This window comes from Marmota monax, unplaced genomic scaffold, assembly GCF_021218885.2.
Source record: "Marmota monax isolate L192 unplaced genomic scaffold, Marmota_monax_Labrador192_F-V1.1 WCK01_AAM20220418_F8-fsc00174, whole genome shotgun sequence".
Classification (NCBI taxonomy): domain Eukaryota; kingdom Metazoa; phylum Chordata; class Mammalia; order Rodentia; family Sciuridae; genus Marmota; species Marmota monax.
Window position 1 is genome coordinate 199,835 of NW_026694860.1, and position 22,126 is coordinate 221,960.

At 36.1% G+C, this 22,126-nt stretch overlaps 1 protein-coding gene across 2 annotated transcripts in view; it reads right to left on the reverse strand.

The window, feature by feature from the left end:
- Hs3st5 (heparan sulfate-glucosamine 3-sulfotransferase 5) overlaps positions 1-22,126 on the reverse strand; it is a 161,966-nt gene that overhangs the window by 98,536 nt on the left and 41,304 nt on the right. Inside the window, exon 2 of one of the 2 annotated variants that reach the window (XM_058573253.1) lies at positions 15,103-15,211. The gene's annotated coding sequence lies outside the window, so the exon portion shown is untranslated. Of the gene's footprint in view, positions 1-15,098; positions 15,212-22,126 lie in introns of both variants that reach the window. The other variant, XM_046426445.2, reaches the window with a different exon arrangement.

Sequence of the window (22,126 nt, forward strand, 5' to 3'; positions counted from 1 at the left end):
TTGCCTAATACTAGCTGTCATAGTGATTGAATCCCAGCTCACCTAAACCCAGTCTCTCCAATCTCTTTCCTCTCTTGTGATTCTACCAGGAACTGAAATCTTGTCTCTGACCCCAGCCATGGTTGGAACCCTCCACATCTGCTTGAATATTACCAGTTGCTCTATTTTACTTGTTTATTCATATATCCCTTTATTACCCTGATAACCTTGGTAGTGAGAACGTTTTCATTGCTGCCATTCGGATACTGGCTCCATCTTCTGGTTTAGACTTTCTTAGAATACTAATAGCTGGTAGATATCCTCCTGTATGTTCCATGCTGGTGGGGAAGTGCCAGTTCCTGGTCTGAGTCCTCCTGATTCACTACAGATAGCTGAATAATCTTCAGCAATCCCCTTTAAATAACTATATGTTGAAATGTTGACATTCTATTGGAATTCCATTATACTCCCAAATATTTTAAATGTTGTCTGTTTGTATGTTTTCATTGATATACTTTTCTGTCTGACTTGAAAAATTCTGTCCCCTCTGCAGAGTAAAATCTGCCTGATGTTTATCTTCATTTTCATGTTAACAAGGCAGATTCCCATCACACCATATTGGTAGAGAGATCAAATTTTTGCTCTGGTCCATCATTATCTTTTATTTTAATATAGTTTACTCTTCCATGCTTAGACAGGTATGACAGAGGTGTCACTATGGCAAAACTATGAGACTAGTTCCAAATGTAAGTAATTTCCACCTCTGTTCTTCTATTTCAAGTTCCTGATCCCTCTTTTCCTCTTTTTTAAATTCTATCAGATTAAGGACTCATATAATATGAGCCATAGACATTTTAGTATCAGTACTTAAGATAATCCTGCAATTTGAGTCAAGTTAGACTCATTTTGCAGATTTGGACACTAGGATCTGGAAAGATCAAGATTATTTTGGTGTTCTTGGGTGTTCAGGCCCTTCCACATGGGCAAAAAAATGAGTAGGGAGGAATTACCTAGAGGAATGGGGAAGCAAGAGGGTCATGAGGGCTCAGTAGGGAGCAGGATCATCAGTGTTGATCCCAGGGAGTTTTAGTTCCTGGGCAGGTGGACAGAAGCAAAGGCAAATTCAGATGTGGAGGTTTGGCTTTTGAGTGGTAGTCTATTAAGGAATGATGGAGTAGTGGAAGAAGATGGAGCTATTTGAGTATTACAGGCCATGTCTGGAGTTGTTCATCTCTTGGACAACTCTACTGCCATGTGTCTAGAGATATCTATGATCAACTGTTGCTGCCTGCCCTGGGAGGTGGTGGAGAGGACGGGGGAGTGGAAGCATGCTTATTTTCTGATACTTTTCATCTTTGTTTCAGGTCAAATTATTCAGTTGGCACTTTTTATAAGTAAAAGGGGCCCCCAAAGAGACAAAAACTGTCAAAACTTGGACTGCATGTATTAAAGCAATATCAATTGTAAATGTGACTTGCTTACTACATTTGACTAAAGCCTTTGGGCAGCTTACAAGGTCCTACAACTCAGACCACCCGGGGTCACTATCTCTGAACTAGTCTCTTGCCATTCTGCTTTTCCCTCATCTACTCCATCTGGTCTTCTCACTTGAGGAAGACACATAGAAAGTTCCTGTCTCTCATATTTGCTGGTCCTGTTTCCTTTTTCTGAGATGCACTTTGGCTGGGGGTAGGTGGGCTTTGCTCCCTGCAACCTCTGTTGAATGTCAGCTCACAAGAAAAATCTCCAATGACTGCTGTAAAGAATGCAGCTCCTCTCTCTCCTCCCAAGCCCTTGGCACTGTCTATCCTCTTGACTTTGCCTTGTCCTTTCCTTTGAGGAACAAATTTATGTTAATTATTTTGTAGCACGATATCTCTTATGTTTAACACTGATGTGTTTATTATATAACGTATTTTATCATGATACTAAATTTTGATAATGACTGCTTTATCTCGTGACTAAATATTAAGTGCCTTTTCTTCAACCCCTCCCCCAATTTTAAGTGGTGTGCAGTGATATAAATAATAAGATATAAATAAAAAGGAAAAAAAAATAAGCTAGTAAAGTGAAGCTTGTGGTAGAATTATACGACAAAAATATGATTCTTTTGTTCATCAAACCAGTGGACTCTAGTCAAACCTTGGGCGGGGGTGGGGGGAAAGGAAAGAAAAGAAAGAGTAAATACAAGCACATTATTCTTTAGTTCCACCAGGCCACTGGAGAAAAATCTGAGTTTAAATCCAAGTCTTACTAGCTGTATACTAAGGGAAATTACCTAATTTCTCAGATTCTGACTTTCCCTGCTTTTCAAATGGATATCATTAGAGTGTTGGCCTCATGTCTCTGATGCAGATCAGATGAGAACATAATGTGCAAGTAGGTCCTCAGCCCCAGGCCTGGCTCCCAGGCTCAATCCTGAATGGAGGGGCACTGCTGTGGGTGGTTGAAAGCAGGGCAAGGGGGTGCTGTGTACAGCTCAGCCACAGTCCACACCACTTGCTTTTTAGGTCTGCCCTTGAAGCAACAAACCACTATGTGAAGATGCAGAGTTCATGAAAGGACCCATTCTATCATCCACTCAAGTGACCTTCTATATTTTTAAAAGGAAAATTCCCTAAACACTATCCATTTCAAATCTCTTCTGAATACAAATGTCATGTGTTAAATGGGGCTCAGGCTTGGTGTGAGATGGGATGACAAACACACCCAACATTTATAGACGAGGTGGAGGTAAAGCTTTCATAGAGTTCCCCTAATTTGCTATGTTTTTGCCCTGGTGTTCCAACAGGAACTGCTTTTAGAAATGAATGAGCTAGTCTGGGAGGGCGATACTGTAAATAACAGCTACCAAGAAAAAAATCCTGAAGAAAATTAATTTTCAGTGGAATGGAGAGGGAAAACAGAACTGGGCTTCTCCTGCTTGTGATTTATAACATGTCCCGTCTTAACTCACAATAATGAATCACTGTCTTTTCTTGTACAGAGTTTATTCCCTGGGTTTGACTCTGCATATAAGTATACGCAAGGACAGGAATCCTTCTCTTGCTGAAATTCCTTTATGCTATGCATCAGCATCCTGTTCTTTCCAATATTAAAAAAAAAGTCTTCCAAAAAAATTACTCCAAAGAGAATCTTCTTCCCCACTCTATTCCTGTTTTCTCAGAATTCTCAACTGAGGTGCACCAAAAGTCAAGTTTCCAACAACCAGATTAGAGTATATTCATAGAATATATTCATATTCTTTTAAAAATTAAATGAATTATTATTATTATTATTATTTGCAGTACAAGGGACCAAACCCAGGAGCACTCTGTTACTGAGTTTTAACCCAGTCCTTCTTAAATGTATATATTTTTTGAGACAGGATTTTATTAAGTTGCTGCAGTTAGCTTCCAATTTGTGATCCTCCTGTCTCGGCCTCCTGAATCACAGGGGTTATAGATGTGTGCCACCATGCCCAGCTATTCATATTATTTTAAAGAACATTTAAAGGTAAAAAAATGTCTAGTGATAAAAAATCTATTATGGTCAAAAGTAGTATGTATTTTGTACCTGTGTTAAGTTGCAAAAGTGCATTTTAATGGATCATAAATAGTACAACTATCTTAATAATGTGGTCATGTAATGGCTATTGAGTAATCACATTTACCTGGAATTACATTAACTTGTATTTGTGTTTCCACTTATTTCTTGTATCCTAGCTTGCTCAAAGTTAAACCCGTCTTAGAAAAGTTTCCACAGACCTTGTTTCCAAATCTGGTGGTTACACTCTCAATACCCAGATTATTTTGTATCTTGGCAGCATGTGGCACTACTGACTATTCATTTCTTTCTTTTAAAACATGTTATTCCACTAGTCGTCACAATAACAATGCCCTTCACATTTTCCTACTGTGGCTTTTCCTTATCAATGCCCTTTGACATTCCTCTTCTTCACCCTCTACCTTATAAAGGATTTTCCTCTGCTCTAGCTCTATCTTTTCCCACTCTGAGCTCTGCTTAAGTAACTTGCCTATGTCCATTGCTGCTCCAGTTACTGTTACTTATATCTTCAGCTAAGATTGCTCTTCTAAACTTGGAGCTGCTCAGGTAATATATAAGGTTTTCCACATTTAGATAAAAAAGGGTGCCTTGATATTTCACCTGCCTCATTGGCATGCATGCTTCCCACTTTTGGCCTCTTTCTTCTGCATCCTTTCCTTCAGTGTCCATGGTGAGTGTCCATCCCATTTTCCAAGTCAGGATTACAGATATGATCAAGGTCTCCAAGGGTAACGCCATCTATCTCTCTTCTTCTCCCTATTCTCATTATGAAACCTGCATTCAGCTTGCTGTTACATTATCCCTGGATTTCAACACCAGCCTAACTGCCCTTCTTTCCCCCTGTCTTATTTCCATCTAATCAATCTTTCACCTTGTACCAACACTGGACCTTCTAATACACAAATTAGATTAAAATACTCAAGTTTAAAATCATTCTGTGGCTTCCCAGAGCAGAATGGTAGTTTCCAAAGGGTTTAGGAATGGTGGTGGAGGAATGGAAGATGTTACTCAAAGAGTACAAAGTTTCAATTAGAAGGAATAAGTTCAGGAGATTCATAGTATAGCAGGGCAATGATGATTAATAATCATGTATTGCATACTTGAAAACTGCTAAAAAATAAGATCTTAACTCTTCTCACAACAACAACAACAACAAAACACAAATACGAGGTGATAGAAACGTTGATTAACATGGTTTAACCATTTCACAATGCATACGTATGAACCACAAATATACACAATTTTTTGCCAACTAATTAAATTAAAAACCATTCAATGACTTCTAATTATCCTGGCCATAAAGAGCAAAGTCCAGTCTATAAAGCCTTAATGGACTGGTCTCTGTCCTGACTTCTTGACACATTTCCTTTGCTTTTCCTCAATTAGGTCCTCTTGTCCCTGTACTTTCCTTACTCCTCTCTTACTTGGTTTAATCCTTTGCATCTGTCAGTTGAGCTGTCAATTCCTCCAGGAAGCCTTCCTGAAGTGAGGAGCTTCTCCTGTGCTAACCCATAGCAACTGAACACTCCCTCCTTGTCTGGTCCCACCTGCCTGTGAAACCTGGAAGCCTCAACAGCTTCATGGGCCCATGGACAGCGTCTGGGTTACTTGTGGTGGAATTTCAGTGACTTGCCTAGTGCTTAGTAGGTAGTAGGTACCAAATAAATATTTTATGGAAACATAAGTAAAAGAAAGAATAAAATCTATTTGCAAAGTTCAAATTGACTTTAAAGAATATCTGTCTATCTATTAAGTAATTATAAGTAGCAGAGCCTTTACTGTCTTTAGACTGAAATTGGAAGAACAGTCAACTTAAAATTGAAAAACAAAAATGACATCGCTGAAGGTTTGTTAATCACTTATCACATGTACCTTTATTTATTCGTTATTATCATGCAAAGTGCTTCACATGTTATGTTATTTCATTCTCACAGTGAACTGTAAGGCAGAGTCTATTATTTTTAGAAAATATGGCTAAGGGAGATGAATAATTTGGTAGAACCAGGATTCTGTGCAATCCTCCAAATCTATAAAAAATTATCAAAGTGGATAAATATGTTCAATGAAAACCTATTGAAGAATGTATATTCACAGTCTCTATTCTACTCCAGTAAAAATAACCAGAACATTAAAGAAAGGGCCCATTTTGCATTTGGCTAGTTATTTCTACCAGCATGGTAAATAAATGTTCTGAATTACATGAAAGCTTATGATTGGGCAAAGCAAAAAATTTTCCAGCTCTTCTGCATCAGATACTGTAATTTCATTATTTGGCATAAAATGTGAATGCTCATGTTCATTAATAGTCAAATCCAGATTCAAATGCAAATAGAGAAATGTGATGGAAAACCAAACAGCAGATCCTTATCATTTGCTTTTTGTTGAAATCTGCCAATGTTCTTCACTGTAAACAAGTACTGAATTACAGAATTCTAGGCCCAAGAGAAACCTAAAAATTATTCAGTTCTTCCCAGTTATTCTTAATCTTGGAGTCTAAATAAAAATAACTAACAACTATAAGGAATTACCAAGTCTTATAAAAATTGGCTGGATGTATCTATGAAAGTTGAATCTGTATGGATCCTATGACCCAGCCCTGGGACTTCTAGGAATAGACCCAATAGAAATGCTTTACATTCACCAAAACATATGTATGATGCTCATAGAGGCATTAATTTTGCAATGACCCCATACTGGGATCAACCCATTGATTATCAACAGTGGACTGGGTACATAAAATATGTATTTAAGTGATGGAGTATATGATGCATTGTTGAGAACAAACGAATACAACATACAACTGTGTGGGTGAACCTCAAAAATACTGTGCTGAGCAAAAGAAGTCATGTTTTATTTATATAAAGTCCAAAGTATAGCCAAACATAACCTATGTTGTCATAAATTGGGAGTGTGGTTATGGGGGACAGGAGTAACAACTGGAGGGGACAAGTGTGTCTGCTGAGATACTTACGATTTGTTTTGTGATCCAGGGGCTGATCTCACAGGTGTGAGCACTTTGTGAAAGTCAAGTGGGCTTCAACACTTCTGATGTGTACATTATTCTGTATGGTATATTTCAGTAAAATTTTTATCCTTTCCTTCTACATACAAGAAACTTTGGCTCTAATATTATCAGCTTAATACATCATCAAGAGAGTGTCTGGAACAATGGGAAAAATTTGTGGAATGTTTTGAATCTTAATTTTACTAAAACTAACATTTGCTCCAATCATATCAGCAAAAATAAATATTTCAATATTGAAAATGTTTGCTCAAGAAACAAATGTGTTTGATGAGAAAACAAAAAATAATTTTTTCGTTGGCAAGCATTTACTAGATTGGAAATGGCACATGTAAAGCATCTTCACTGTCACTGATTTTGCTTCTGAGCACAGTTTGCACAAGAGGCAGAATTTGGTAGAGTTGCATGACTTTTTTAAAAACCGAGGGATAGGGGCTGGAGTTGTGGCTCAGTGGTAGAGTGCGCTCGCCAAGCACATGCAAGGCCCTAGGTTAGATCTTCAACACCACATGAAAATAAATAAATAAAATAAATGTATTGTGTCAAACTATAACTAAAAAATAAAATATTTTTTTAAAAATTAAAAAATAACAGAAAAAAAGACAAATTTCTAAAAAGTATTGCAATGGATACGCCTCAACTCCACATAATTCTATAATGTCTGGCATGTAATCAGCTTTCAAAACACATCTGCTAAGCTGGGTATGGTGGTATAAGGTTACAATCCAGTGACTCAGGAGACTGAGGCAGGAGGGCTGAAAGTTCCAAACCACCCTTAGCAACTTAGTGAGGCACCGTCTCAAAACAACAACAAAAAAACGGGCTCAGTGGTTAAGTGCCCTTGGGTTCAATCTCTGGTACCAATAACAACACCACCACAAATCTGCTATATAAGTGAATATAATGTTTAGAACTCTTAAGGGTTTTTCTATCAATCTTTGTCATATGGAAGTACATTGAATTTTTTTATACCTGGTTAAGTAGAAAATTATGCTTTCTTACTATCGTAATAGGCATACAATAAAGAATAATGATCAAAAATACTTTAATTCTAATTAGTATTATTTTATAACATACCTGTAGATTATTGAATACTTAAATGACTTATGAAGTACCAAATCATTTAAGAAAATGGTGTTTCATTTTTTAAAAAATTCAAAAGACAGAAAATGAATTAAAGATATCCCTTCCCCCACTACATTTATAGAAAATATTAAAACAGAAATATTATTCCCTCTGGCAGTAACTATATTTTAAATCAGTGTCAGGAAAACCTTAGAAAATATTAGCTTTTAGGGGAAAACACTTCCAATTCACATTTTCTACTTTTAAGTAATATATTCTTACTATGACTCTAAAATCTGTCTAAACCACCATTAACATTTTAAAAGAAAGTTCTCTAGTTCTTACCAAACAGAAATAAATAATACCTGACAACAGCATTAGAGAACATAAACATAAAATTACCTGTTATTAAAAACTGAGCACATTTTTCTCAAAGAAATATATTACTCAGCTGTAAAATAGTATGTTTGCCATTCACACTAATGTTTCAACATTATGGTTCAATCTTCTAAAAAGCTGACATGGAAAATAATGGTGTAATAAACTAATTCATCATAATGTGCAAAAGAAACTGCTGGAATAAATTGTAATAACCTTTCAAAAACTAGCAGCTTTTAAAAGTATTAATTTCTACTCCAGATAATTGGAAAGGACACCTGGGTGGGTAGGCAATATTTTTTATGGGATTGCTCTGTCAGGAGCTCAGATTGTCTCTGGACTCAGCAATGATCATTTAGCACTAAATGACAGCGAATCTTGCAAATGGGTCTTCCTAGATGGTGTTTGCCATAAATTACCAAACTCAACTACCCTCAAGGTCAGCCATATGAGAGGGCAGGTATCAAAGAGCCTTCGTGGAGACCTAGAGTGGTCCTCAGGTTTCTCATAAATGGACAATAGTTGTGTTGGCTGCCATAAAATCAACTTAATGGACTGACAACATAAATTACCATCAAACTTTGACAACATCCCTCCATAGAAAACAGCTGAAGAATGCTTTTATATCAAAGCTGGGGAAAATGGATAACAATATGTTTTGCTCTATATTAGATCATAAATATTTTGAACAATGCAAAGTGGGGAATGAATTAATATTAGAAGCCACAATATGTTTTACCTGATGCATTAAAACCAGCATCTAAGTAGTACTAAAATGTCACTTGTTTTCTGAAGTAGCTGACAGTATATGTCATATACTAATGCAATCGTGTGTGTGTGTGTGTGTGTGTGTGTGTGTGTGTGTGGAGAAGAAGGTTGCATTTGCCTGGAAATCAATATTTTTAGTAAACATAGACAACTAAAAATAATAATGCTTGCTATTTAATCTTATTTTATCTGTAAAGTCCCCTGGGCTTACAGAAAGAAGATAGATTCTTGAAATCTCACACTACCTTGGATAAATCACTAATTCATTTTCTCTAAGGCTCTGTTTTTTCCATCTATACAAGTAAAATAATCACACAAAGACATTTTGAAGACAATTAAATTAATCTTGGGAGGAAGGTATTACAAAACCCAAATTACTAGGGAATCATACAATTACATTTATAAAAACAATCTGCACTTAATCAATTCACAGTTTTTAAAAAGTCAATTTGGTAGAAAATATAACAGCTAAACTAAGAAATTAGAAATTCAGTGGTGAATGAAGCATCATTGTCGAGTGACTTTTCTTTACTCATTTTATTGTGCTGCCATCCTGTAACTATAGTTATGATTACTAGTTTATTATTATCATTATGGCTACATAAAACTAAAATTATTGTCTCAATTTTATAATAGCATTTACTTTCTTTTTAAATACAGGAGCATACTGTAGATTTTGTCAAGAGAAATGATGCATTGAATAAAAAAAGCAAGATCTTTCGTGAATCCATTGGCTGACTATGAATATGACATATAATGTTTCATGGACTCTGTATCATTAAGTAGAAAAGGTTCCTATTATGGAATTTAAAATTAGCATGTTTTTTGTTTTACTCTCCCATATCGAGCCATCGCCTTCTCCCCTGTCTTTATGCCATTTCTTACATTCATTTCTTGCTTCCTGTTCCCATTGTCACTTCTGTCCAGAACCTCATCACTTTATACCTGACTTATTGCAGCACTTTCTTTGCTCTGTTCTCTTTCCACCAATCCATCCTGCCTAGTCCTGCCAAATTAATCTTTTTTAAAGCACTATTTTAATTATGCCACTCCTCCGCTCAAAATTTTTCAATGACTGCCCATCACTTGGAGGCCAAAGGCCAGAGTCTTTAGCTAGAATGAAAGGCTTTGGCCCCCTCACCTCCTTTCCTAGTCTTCTCCAGTTTCCTGCTCAAACCTTCAGGACAATAAATGTATTTGTTGCTTCACAGCCTCCACCACAAGTGCTGACCTGGCCAGTGCTCACCATCTTTGCTCATCCAGGAGCTGTCTTCTTTCTGTGGGGCCTTTTTTTTTTTTTTTTTGACCATTTCTGCACATAGCATTTCCAATCAGGAAGCTGGGAGCCTCTTTTTTTGTTGTTTGTTATTAAACAGAATTTATTTTGCTATTGTGATGTTACATAATTTTGGTTTTTGTTGTTCAGGGGCTACTCTTTCCTTCCTAATTAATCCATTAAGCTTTTGGAGGGCAGGGCTTTGAGTTCTTATTAATTGCCAATGTCCCTATCACAGAGCCATGAAAGCTCTTGGCACTCAATTGACACTTGTTTAATGAATGAAGGCAAAGTGCCACTCTAGGCTTTTTGAAAGATGATGATGAAAACTATTCAGTTGTGTTTGTAACCTGCAGTATTTTAGAGCAGCCATTTAGATCTGTGATGCAGTTTCCTGAGTTTAATAGCTTTGCTTTCACTATTTGGTTCTTAGTGAAATTCTGGAATATGATATATGAGCTGAGCACATGGGATTTATAATGTTAAATCTGACTGAGGCAAACTTGGGCAGTAGTAGAATAAACAAACTAGTGCACATTAATTGAACTAATACTTACTTTCTGAAAGTTCCTTACTACCATAAATCTCATTAATTTCTAAATAAAACTAAAATCATTCCAAGAATAATTTAAGAGAATGACATAGCCTACAATCTTTATTTTATAACTCAGACACATATTTTAGCTTATAATGCCCTATAATAGAAAGAATATGGGCTTTGGAACTCAGTAAGACCAGAGCAGACAACTTAGTTCTGCTTGTTACCAGGTTTGATAGCTTGCATCAGGAACTCAATATCTTTGAACTTTAAATTTCCTCATAAGGCAAATAGGAATAGTATTAATATCTAATTCATTTGAAAAACCTGAGATAAATGAACCTTTTTGAGCTGTTTATTAGGATGATGGATTTAAATCCCTGAGGGCACCTAGCCTAGTACCTGGCACATTAATAAATGGCAGCTATTATTACTGTTTTGGTTTTGAGAATGTTTCTTTTCACTCATTACCTCTGGCTTCCCTAAAAGTTAAGGGTATGAGCATCAGAGTCTAAATAGATCTAATGTGAATTGTGGCTCTACCATTTACTAACTTACTAATCTATTTATTAACATATCCAAGCTTCAGTTTCCTCAACTGTATGGGAAAATAACAAAATGTCATTGCAGAAATGCTTTAAAGACTTAAGACAGATCTGTTATAACTGGTCTAGCATAGAACAAGCACTCCATCAATAGCAGATATTATAATTCCTGACTATTTTATTAGAAAGATACAACCCTGCTATTGTTGTAAACACATGCTTATAAATTTTAAGTGAAAGAGGTAGGAATTTTTTTCTATATTAAGTTTCACAACGCTTCAGAAAAAATTAATTTAATATTATAAAAATGGTTCTTGTAAACGGTATTTGTATAGTGATTTGCAGTTACAAAATACCTTTATAACTGAGAACCAGATGTCCAAATATGTTCCATCTTAGCCATTGGTGGCTCTAATCCTACAGTCATTATGCTTGCATCCCACTCTACCATCAAGATGCTTAATAATTAACAATAATGATAAACTGCAAATTCTAAGGAAGCTATTAAAAACTCAAATGTGTTATTATCATAGGCCTATATTTTTAGAAATACTTGACAGTTGAAATTGGCCAGATGAAATTGAACAATTGATCATGGATTCTCCATCTCAGCAGTAGATCTTGGAAACAGAAGCCTCCTCTGGGTTGGCTTTGACAAAAGACACACAAAAGTGGTTTCTTAATTTCTCTTTGATTTCTAGAATACTGTTCAAATTTTCCTATTCTCATTCAGGCTAAAAGTCAGCTTAAAAAAATCTGGTAGGTGGTGTCTCAAATTTATCACATAAACAAAAGCTTATGAAGAAACATGGGTAACTTTCTTAAATCTAAATCAATGCACTGAGATATGGTGAGATTAATGACATGTTATCTAAACTCAGTAGGAAAGCAATTAAGTGCTAAGAAACAGAAAGCACCTCACAGTTTCATGAGACTGAGCTGTTTTTACTATGATAATAACTGAAGCATGTGCTTAATAACTCATATAATACATTTACTTCCCTTCAATATCTACAAGGTCAAAGCCAGACATCAGCCACAACTTAAAGTGCCATTGATCTTTTTGAAAAACTGTTCAAGAGACTATCAAGAAGCATCAGGCTGGATCCTACTCAGGCACCCAGGGTGTCTCAGGGACTCTGGGGAGCACACATGCAATTTTAAACCATATATTTAAGGGTAGTGTTCCTAATGAGCCACTGGCTATACAACCATTCCTTACACAAGTGCAATAGTCCTAATTCCCAATGATCATTCTATATAGAGTTCTTGGTTTAGTGATTATGGCCTTGTAGCTAGATTTTAAAACATAGAATGCCACTTGGTAACTGAGAATGGAATAGCATTGGTCCTAGACAATTGGGGCAACTTTTTCTAAATCTGTTCCCAGAATCCCTTACAGAGGCATGACTTTTCTACCTATTTGGTCTTCCTTTATTGCTTCCATCACCTTCTAGGAATTTTAAACCATTTACAAACTTCTTAACTATTTCAGTATTTCTATTTACTAGACTCATAATTATAATTTATATTTATGGTATCTCTGATCATTTCAAAGCCATTTTAACAATAAAATATTTTGATCTTCATTGTAATGTCATGTAAGATGAGGAAATTGAGGTGGTCATCTGACATGCCTGAGGTCACTTGAAGTTCATGCTAAATATAATACCTGCTTCATGACTCTGGATCAAGGCTCCCTTTGCCCTCATAATCCTCATAACTACTATACCATTTGCTTGGTCTTTGATTAGGTTTGTGCTAGGAATCCTTTTTCACCAGCTGTCTGATTTTTAAATATGTTAAAAACTCTGAGTTCTAGCATCATTATTGGTAAATAGGGATACCAATACTAAATTCATAGAGATATTTTAAGGATTAATGAAATGATGTATGTTAAGTAAAAAAACCTAAAATGATTCAAGTGTTCAAAATGTTAGAATCTCCAGTTCCCGTCCTTGGCAATTCTTTGCCTACGGGTGGTTCTGTTAGGTCAACAGAGAATCTTAGAAGTTACCCTGGAATTCTGTAGTAGGTAGGGAAGTCACGGTATGCCTAATGTGCCAGTAGGGAAGCCAAATTAATCAAGGATTTGTCAAGTATCTACTATATCCCAGCATAGATCCAAGTGCTGCAGATGCACAAACAAAGAAGTAGAAGCCAAGGAATGCTGCAGGTGACAATAAAACCTGGTGACTTTCTAGACAATGAAGAGATTCCAAGAGGGGCCAATCTGCCTTTTTCACAGAGCCCCTGGCAAATTCTCCAAAACTATGTCAAAGAGAATAAAGCAATTTTAAATCTACTTCATATCAATTTTATAGTTTATTTTTAAATAACACAATCCACAAAATTCCCAGATACGATTTTTGTAGGCAATGGCATTTTATCCAGCCTGAACTATTACATGGGGTGAAAGAGGGAAGGTGAAGGATCAATCTTACATTGAACTTAAGAATTAGGGGTACCTGTAAGTACTTCTACTGTTTCCATTGCTTATTTTATAATCACATAGTTTACAAAATAACCCAGGGTAGAAACAGCCATCAGCATTTTCTTCTCTCTTCAGTGCCTCAGAAAAGAAATACTTGAGTACAATTTTAGCCTCTAAATCACCACCCCTACAAAGTAATTACTATTCTATCCCATTTGGACTAACTCATTTTAAAAAAGTTACCTATAGTCAACTAAAAACATTTCATATTTAAAGTGTCCTGTAAGAGGTCAAATCTAGTGAAATATCAGCATAATTTACTTTAAAACTCTGATATGTGTAATAAGAATTGTAATGCATTCTGCTGTCATATATAAATAAAAAAATATACATAAAAAACTCTGAATAAAGGAGAATAAATTTCATCATTATCAGTAACAACTAATTATTGCACACCTGCATGTGAGGCAATGTTCAGAATGACACAGCCTAAAGTTTAAGGTCAGATATTGTGGTCTTAATTCTACCTCCTATGGTGCTTTTAGGCAGTGACCTGACATTGCAGGGCCGCCGTGTTCCTGTCTTGAGAATGGAGATCATGCCATCTACTGTCTAGCATATATTGAGAAAATTGAGATTACAATAATTGTTTTTTAAGTGTTCTTATCTATCAACTCAGTCTTTCACAATAACCCAATGAGATAGATAATATTATTATCCTCATTTTGAAGATCAGAAGATTATGGCATAGAAAGTTTTAACAAAAATCTTTGTCATGGTCACCCAACTGGTAATTGGCTGAGCAGGGAGTTCAAGCTCAGGCAGGCTGGCTCCAGAGTATGTGTGCTCTGTCTGAACCTCTCACCTATGTTGCCTCCCTCCACCATCAGAGATTAGTCCATGCCTGTGTCCTCTTCCCTTGGAAATGGAAGTAAACAGTTGTTACACTGAGGATATAGGATGCACGCATGCAGAATAAAAAAAAAAAAAAAAAAAAAAAAACAATACGTAATAGAAGTTGTCAATGCTGGAAGAGAGTAATAACACAAGGTACATAGAAGTTTGGAGGAAGGGAAATTATGGGGGTGAGGGAAATCAGCAAGATTCTAGAACGTGGAACTTGACTTTGGCCTTCAAGGGTAAACAGAACTAAAATCAGCAAAGAGAAGTTGGGAAAGTTGTTTTAGATAATGGGAACAGCATAGACAAGAGATATCTGCATCCAGAGAGTAAGCATCAGTTTCAGTGACGGGGGAAAATTTCCATATGGGAGTACTGAGACTTGAGAGTGGGAGGAGAAGGTTTAAAACAATTTTGTAGAATGTTTAGAAGTCCAAAAGGATGGAAGATCTCCTGTTGGAGGCCCACTGGAGAATAAATTTCATTGTTATCAGCATGTCGTATGCACATGTGTGTGTGTGCGCTTGCTCACTCCTGCCAACCAGCGCTTCCAAGGGCTGATGAGACAGCAGGTGCAAGAGCTGAGTGGAAGTTGGGGAATTAGATAATGAACTGCTGAAGTGTGTGAAAATCTCCCATACACATACCTACATTCAGACACTTCTCATTATTCCAGCAGCGATTATCTGGTTGGTGGACATTCCATGGCCTCTCCTCACTTCCTGGCTGTCTTTTCAGTTTGCTCCCTGTCTGTTAGCACCTGAAAGCAAAGTGATTTTCCAAATTAGCCTTTTTGTTTTCCCTTAGTAGCTGAAGTTAAATGTTTATTGTGGAAAGAAGCCTATTATAGATGATAAGAACATTTTTTCATGGTACTTCCAGTCCCTTTATTAGACAATTGTTGACGAAGAACACAGATCACACTGGAGCTTAACCCTAGAATATGTAATTGTTAATTCTCTTAATCAAGAATGAGCTTGTAAATTGGGAACTATGCACATGTACTTTCAGAGAATGTTCTCATTGCAGAACTTCATTTCATATTTGACTGCTGAGGTTTTTAGGTGAGAGTGGTTAAATGTGTTCTTTAAAATGTTATGTATTACATATCTTCAGACTAACTAACAAATGTAGACGATCATCTTATGATCAATCATCTTATGTTGGATGCTATTTGAATATATTAAGCAATTGCTAATTCTTTCTAAGTTATATACAGAACATTCAGAAGACCTGAGTCATTCTCTGGCTGCAGAGTTCATGTTTGAATCTAAAACTGAAGTGCTGTATTAGAGGGACAGAAAACAAGAAGGATATGGGAAAAAATGGAAAAGATTGCAATGCCAAGCTCTTTTTTGAAAAGTAATATTTAAAAACTATTTCAGACTACTATTAAGAGTAGATATGACATATAAGTAGATTATAGAAACCTAATACATCATTATCACTAATATATATTCAACAAAAGTAGACACAAAGACTTTTCGTTCTAAAATAGTCAAAAAATCCATCTTTTTGCTTAAGTTCATTGGATGCAAACATGTTTGTGGTGCAGAAACACATACACATACACACACTTTTTCAAGAAACAGAAAAGACCTAAAAAAAATTGTGTGCTTGGCTAATACCCAGCTGAATCTACTGTATCTGTTCTCTGATTAATATATTTGTATAAATTATTTACAATTCTTTCACTTTAGACCCTGTCCATTCTTTATCTCAAAACCGAATATTACCCGGGGTTCCAGAGAGAAAAATACCGCATCCAGTCATTTCAGGACATGACACAAGTCAACTTTGCCCAATTATTAGCCGGAAAACTGGATCCATTGCTTGTGGAAATCTCCTGGTACACTCACAGCCTACCTGACTTCAATATAAAATTATACCAAACAAGCCCCTACTATTCTGCCCCTCAATCTGTTGGATAAAGTAGAATGGTTTTCAAAGACGCTACATAAATGGAAATATTATAATTGTGAGTAATTAAAATGCTAAACTCAAGAGGGCACTCAACAATTCGTTACACATAGAGCTTGAACCCCCAAGGGTAGTAGTAGTACCTTCAATTAGTTCAGCTTTTACAGCAGAAGATAAAGGTAACAATCAGTAATCAAGTAACAAAATAAGCTAACTTGTTTTCAAGTTACCTTCTTTCTGAAGCAAGGCTTCTGCTCTCTTTTAGATTCTTAACATTGGTACTAACTCCAGAATATAAGAAAACAACAGATAATGGAAAAATACACTTCCTTCAAAGCTTTGAGTTGATGTACTTTAGTTTTACCAGGTATTCTAATTGAGTAGTTTGAACTAGGAAGTAGCAGTAAATGATTTAAAAGAAAGCCCTTTTTAATATATTTTGTAAAATTTTATCAACGTGCTGTTCACTTAACTTAAAATATTTCTTACAAGTCAGAGTTTATGCTAAGTGTTAACATTGCACTGTAAGAACTGGAAGATTTAAAAAAAATCTATATAGTTTGGGGTACATGTATCCACATTTCATGAAAGAAAAGATTTTTGGAGTTATTCTTCATTATTCTCTAGTTGTAGTTTTTTAATTGAATTGCAAAATTATTTAGACTTTTCTTGCTCAGAGCCTTCTTTATAAAGTACATAGCTTTTCATTTTTACAGACTATAACTAAAATACTAAATGGTGTTTCAGTTGTTGAAGTTTATCTTAAGTGCTTATAGACTAAATCACATGCTAAATTAGAAGTAGATCTAAAACACTAAACACAGTTTTGGATCTAAAAGACTATAGTAAAACAGATTTCTTTGCTCTGATTCAATATCAAATCGATAACCATGACCTGAGAAAGGGTTTTCTCTTATCAGCTGCCACTTCAGGAAGATATATTTAGTCTTTCAGTTAAGTAGAGAAAAGAACTCATTAGAAAGTGGTACAAGAGGTTTCAGAATGAGAAATCTCAAGTTACCAATTCCACTTTTAATGATTTGTTGCCTGAGCCCTGTACTTAATTAAAATGGTTATTTTAAATGCCTATATTTAATTTAAACATAATTACCTAAAGTTCAATGTTATTGCTTCATTCATTTTGAAATTTATTAATTTATAAAATTAATTTATAAAAAATAGTTCAAAAGTGCTATAAAATAAATATCACAACATATCAGGATTATTTGCACCTTTTGTTAGATTCAGTGGTGACTCAGAGTGAGTTGTTCACATTAGGTATCACTACAGGGTCTCTGGCATGGGTAATATATAATAGACTCAAATATTGACATGTCCTTGACAGTTCCTTTGCATTTAGAATGTACACTTTGACATTCTGGGTAATATTGCTAAGTCTATTGCTAAGAATATGATTGTTGAATTTTAAAGGGATCTAAGTTTTAGGAATTAATTTTGACTTTAGTACATTTAAGAGTAACTGCTGGTTTTAGTCAATGATTCATAAACATGCAACAATCAGTGTAATGTAATTTCTTGTGAGTCAGACAAATAAGTGAACCAGAAAGTGTTTTCAAGGACATGTTATGACTTTAACGTCTACTTAAAAACACAGCATGGTCTATATACAAGGAACCTAAAAAAGTTGTGAGGCACAACTTTTCCTAGTCTATAAAATCTGAGGCTATTCCAGTAGCCTTTCAAAGAGAGTTTCCTGGTGCACTAAGTATAATCCTTAGTGGGCATAGTGGGCAAAGTTTCTTAGCTTTGCACATTTCTCTACTTATGATGATTGGTATCATAGTTCAGGTACTGAATACTACTTGGTCCTGAGATGAATGCCTAATAAGGTGGAATTAGGCCTGTGTTACACATGAACGAAGGGAAGCTTGCAGCAGCTGAGGTACTTTTCCAGTCTCACATAATTCATAAGTGATGGAGGATGGATACAAACCCTGGGTCCCAGCTCTGCACCTCAGTGTTCCTAGCTCCCATCCCAAAGGGCTGGGGAAGGCGTTCTCTGTTGTGAGTTGTTTATAAACACCCACTTCCTCCTCCCCACTGTCAGCACATCAACAGCACAGTGTTCTTCCATGCAGTAATATTGTGAGTTAACTGAAAGGCAAAGGCAACGTATTTGGTTTGACCACTAGTAATTAAATTCTTTTGCTTCAATGTTTCCTTTCATACCAGTATGTGCAGAATTTCTAATATTGTGTTAAAACCTGGGCTTTATAGTCTCCAAAGAACCTTAAAGGTTGGGGGAACTTGTTTCCCTCATTCTCTGACATTAGCTCAAACCTTTTTACATCCCCCCAATATGCAATTAGGTATTTTTTTAATTTTTAAATTTTTTTTAGTTGTAGATGGACACAATACCTTTAATTAATTAATTAATTAATTAATTATATGTGATGCAGAGGATCAAACCCAGTGCCTCATACATGCTAGGCAAGCGCTCTATCACTGAGCTACACCCCAGCCCACCATAAGGTATTTTAATGGAGATCAGACTGTAAAATCAGTCAGCTTCCATAAGTAAAGTGGTGTGGAATACTTCTCTCATTTTCACACTAGTACTAATCTGTAACACTCCTGGATGCCTCTAAGTCATACTGTATCTCAATCTTCTCTACTGCCATCTGTTTCTGTTTCTTCCAAACATTCTCTTTGGTTCCCATTCAAGAGCTAGACCTAAGTGAGTCTCTGTAAAGAATGTGGGTAGCAAATACAAATATCCCTTCTCTTTAGATAAGACAACATTATGACAAAGCTAATTATCTATTAATTTTTACTTTACAATTTGAAGTATCCACTGTCATATTAACTCTGGATAGCCTCAGAAGGTCCAAAAGATGTGAACTATCATAGAGCAATCAAAATGAAGAGAGGCCATTTGAGGAATAAGAAGAGGCACATCTGGTTTGTTAATCTTGCTAAGGTCTTTAAATGCCACCTGTCTTCCCATTCCTCTCTGGCTAACATCATCCCTTAGGCTAAAAGCTTTAAAAATTATTTGGGGTCAGGCGTGGGGGTGTAAAAAACTTCTTGAGAAACTAGTTTGAGATTTTAATTCTGTATTTCATCTGCCAGACACTGAAATGCAGTTAGCCGCAGCAAGTGTTCCTAATAGATAAGGGAATTGTCGCTTCACATATAATTACATTGAGTCTGACGGTGGACATAGCCAACCATCTCATCGTCACACTATTAGAAGTGCCAGGAAGTCTGAAAAGAAACCATTTCGAGGAGAGTCGGGGCTACTTTTATTTTACTTCAAACCAGGGTTATCATGGAATAAAACTGATAATTCTTGTGGGAAAATGATTTTTGGAATATAAAAAAAAGGGGAGTAAAGGGTATAAAAAACTATCTGTTGTGACTGGCAGGAAGTTCAGGCATTTTGCGTTCTTTTTTGTTTCCTTTGGAATGTTAAACAGGTTGGGTTCTTTTTAAAAGAAAACATTTTATTCAGAACATTCTCCAATGAAAGCCCTCTTTGACAAAGTGTCAGTTTTTGATATATTAGTACATGTCTGCCTACATTTTATATTCAAAAAAAGACAAGTCATGTTTGAACAACTTTTGACAAGCATGGGGATGCTTAAACTTCCATAGGACTGACTCTTTCCATGTAATGCTGTAGTCTATTTTATACTTCCTATTCTGTACCACTTCATGACATTTTCAATTATGCCAAATTGTGGTTGAAAAAAAAATTGAAGAATAATTAGAACAGGAAAAGTCAACTCATCAATAAAAAACTTTAATTTATTTATTTTTATGTGGTGCTGAGGATTGAACCCAGTGCCTGACATGTGCCAGGCAAACATTCTACCACTGAGCTACAACCCCAGCATAAAATACTTTTAAACATATAATTCTGAAATTTACTGGGAAAGAGAACTACAGATACAGCCCTAAGTGAAAATCATAAATGAGGAACAGGAAATAAGGCAAAGAAATTTCTAATCAACTACCCAAGGAATCTCAAAAAGTTCAGCCACCTCTTACTTAGATTTACCTACTAACTTAAAAATTTCAAAATAAAATCCTCTGTTTACAGGCAATGCAGTGTCTCTCTACTGGAAACCCCACTTGGATTCCCATAGGCACCTCAAGACAACACTTATAAAACCTCTCCCGCTACCCCAAATTGCCACTCCTCCTGTGTCCCCCGTATTGCAATGCTATAGAATGAAGGTTGCTCTCGAGTTTCTTCTGCCCACTCTCTACCCTACCCTTGTTCATTCATTCATCCAGAACCTAGTCTCATTCCTTCAACATTCAAGCTACTTCTCGTTGGCCCAGATTACTGACCCACTCAGTCAGACTAATTTCTCCTCTTTGTCTTGGTCTCACTTGGATGTCTTATCGTCAGAAAGATTCCTCCGACAGTTTTGTTTCTGTGTCCTTTCTCTAGATCCTTAGTACACTATTCTTGCCAATCAAAGTCCCTGTCCCACCTTGATGTGATTGCATATTTACTCACCTGGGCAGTCTATCAGCTCTTGAGGGCTCAGCCACATATTTCTTGTTTATTGTTGAATCTCTACTGCTTAGACCAGTTATTGGACTACTTTAGATACTCTCACTTTGTTAAGAATGATTAATGAGGGCTGGTGCACAGCTCAGTGGTAGACCACTTGTCCAGCATTCATGAGGCTCTGGGTTCCATCCCCAGCATGTGCATTTGGGTACACACACACACACACAGACACACACAATGAAGGGGGAGAGGGAGAGAGAGATACATAAATGAATCACTTGGGTGAAAAGTTCATATATGACAGAAGCCTTTACTTTTTTTCCTTTTGGTGATAATAAAAACTGTTAAATTTAACCACATTTTAAAATAATTTGAGTTGACATGTGCTAATGCTCCCATTTGACTATTGCATTTAACTGGAACAACAAGTTTCATAAATTAGTTTTCTCATACTACCTCTGTCTACAAAGAACACCTCAACGTAGACAATATAAATATTGGGTATAGAAGGATGTAAAGTTCTGGAATGCCATGCTTGGATTTGAGTTTGAGACATAGAATTCCAATGGTGTCAAGGATGAACGGGAGCAGAAAAGATTTATGGAGAACAGGGCATACCACCTGAAGTCACTGAAGCCTTTCCATGACATTATGGCTGGAGAAATTTTAGGGGAAGGCTGTGACTGGAAAAGGAGAAAATTTGAAATCAGTACCCATTAGTGGGCCAGAGAACTGGAGCTAGAGAATAGACCATCCTATGAATATTTTTATTACATAATGAAGGGCTGTAATAATCAATATACTCTTGAAAGGGCCTTAAATCTAATGAAGCGGCTGTGCATAACTAAATTACGGCTATGACAAATTCGGGGAATTGGTTGAGAGTTCTTTGCATCCAAAATTCAAATAAGTAATCAAAATGAAATTACATCAGCTCCCCCTCAGACCACCTTTGAAATACAGGAGGCATTTATTAAGACGACCCAAAATAACATCATGACATAACTGCTTCCATATTTCATGAGTGCCTCTGGCTAAGGAGGAGGTTGGATGGAGCCAGGCAGGGGAGGGTATGTGAGGGGAAGGAGGGAGAAAGGGAAGAAGCTCCTTGCAAGGAGATAAGTAGAACTCTTATTTTAAAAATTGCCTCAGCAGTACTTTTCTTAAGTCAAGATTAAAAATACGATGAGCTTACAGAATGCTATTCTCCACAGCAAAAGTCATATAAAAAACGATTTTTATTCCCATATAAATTACTTAACACAG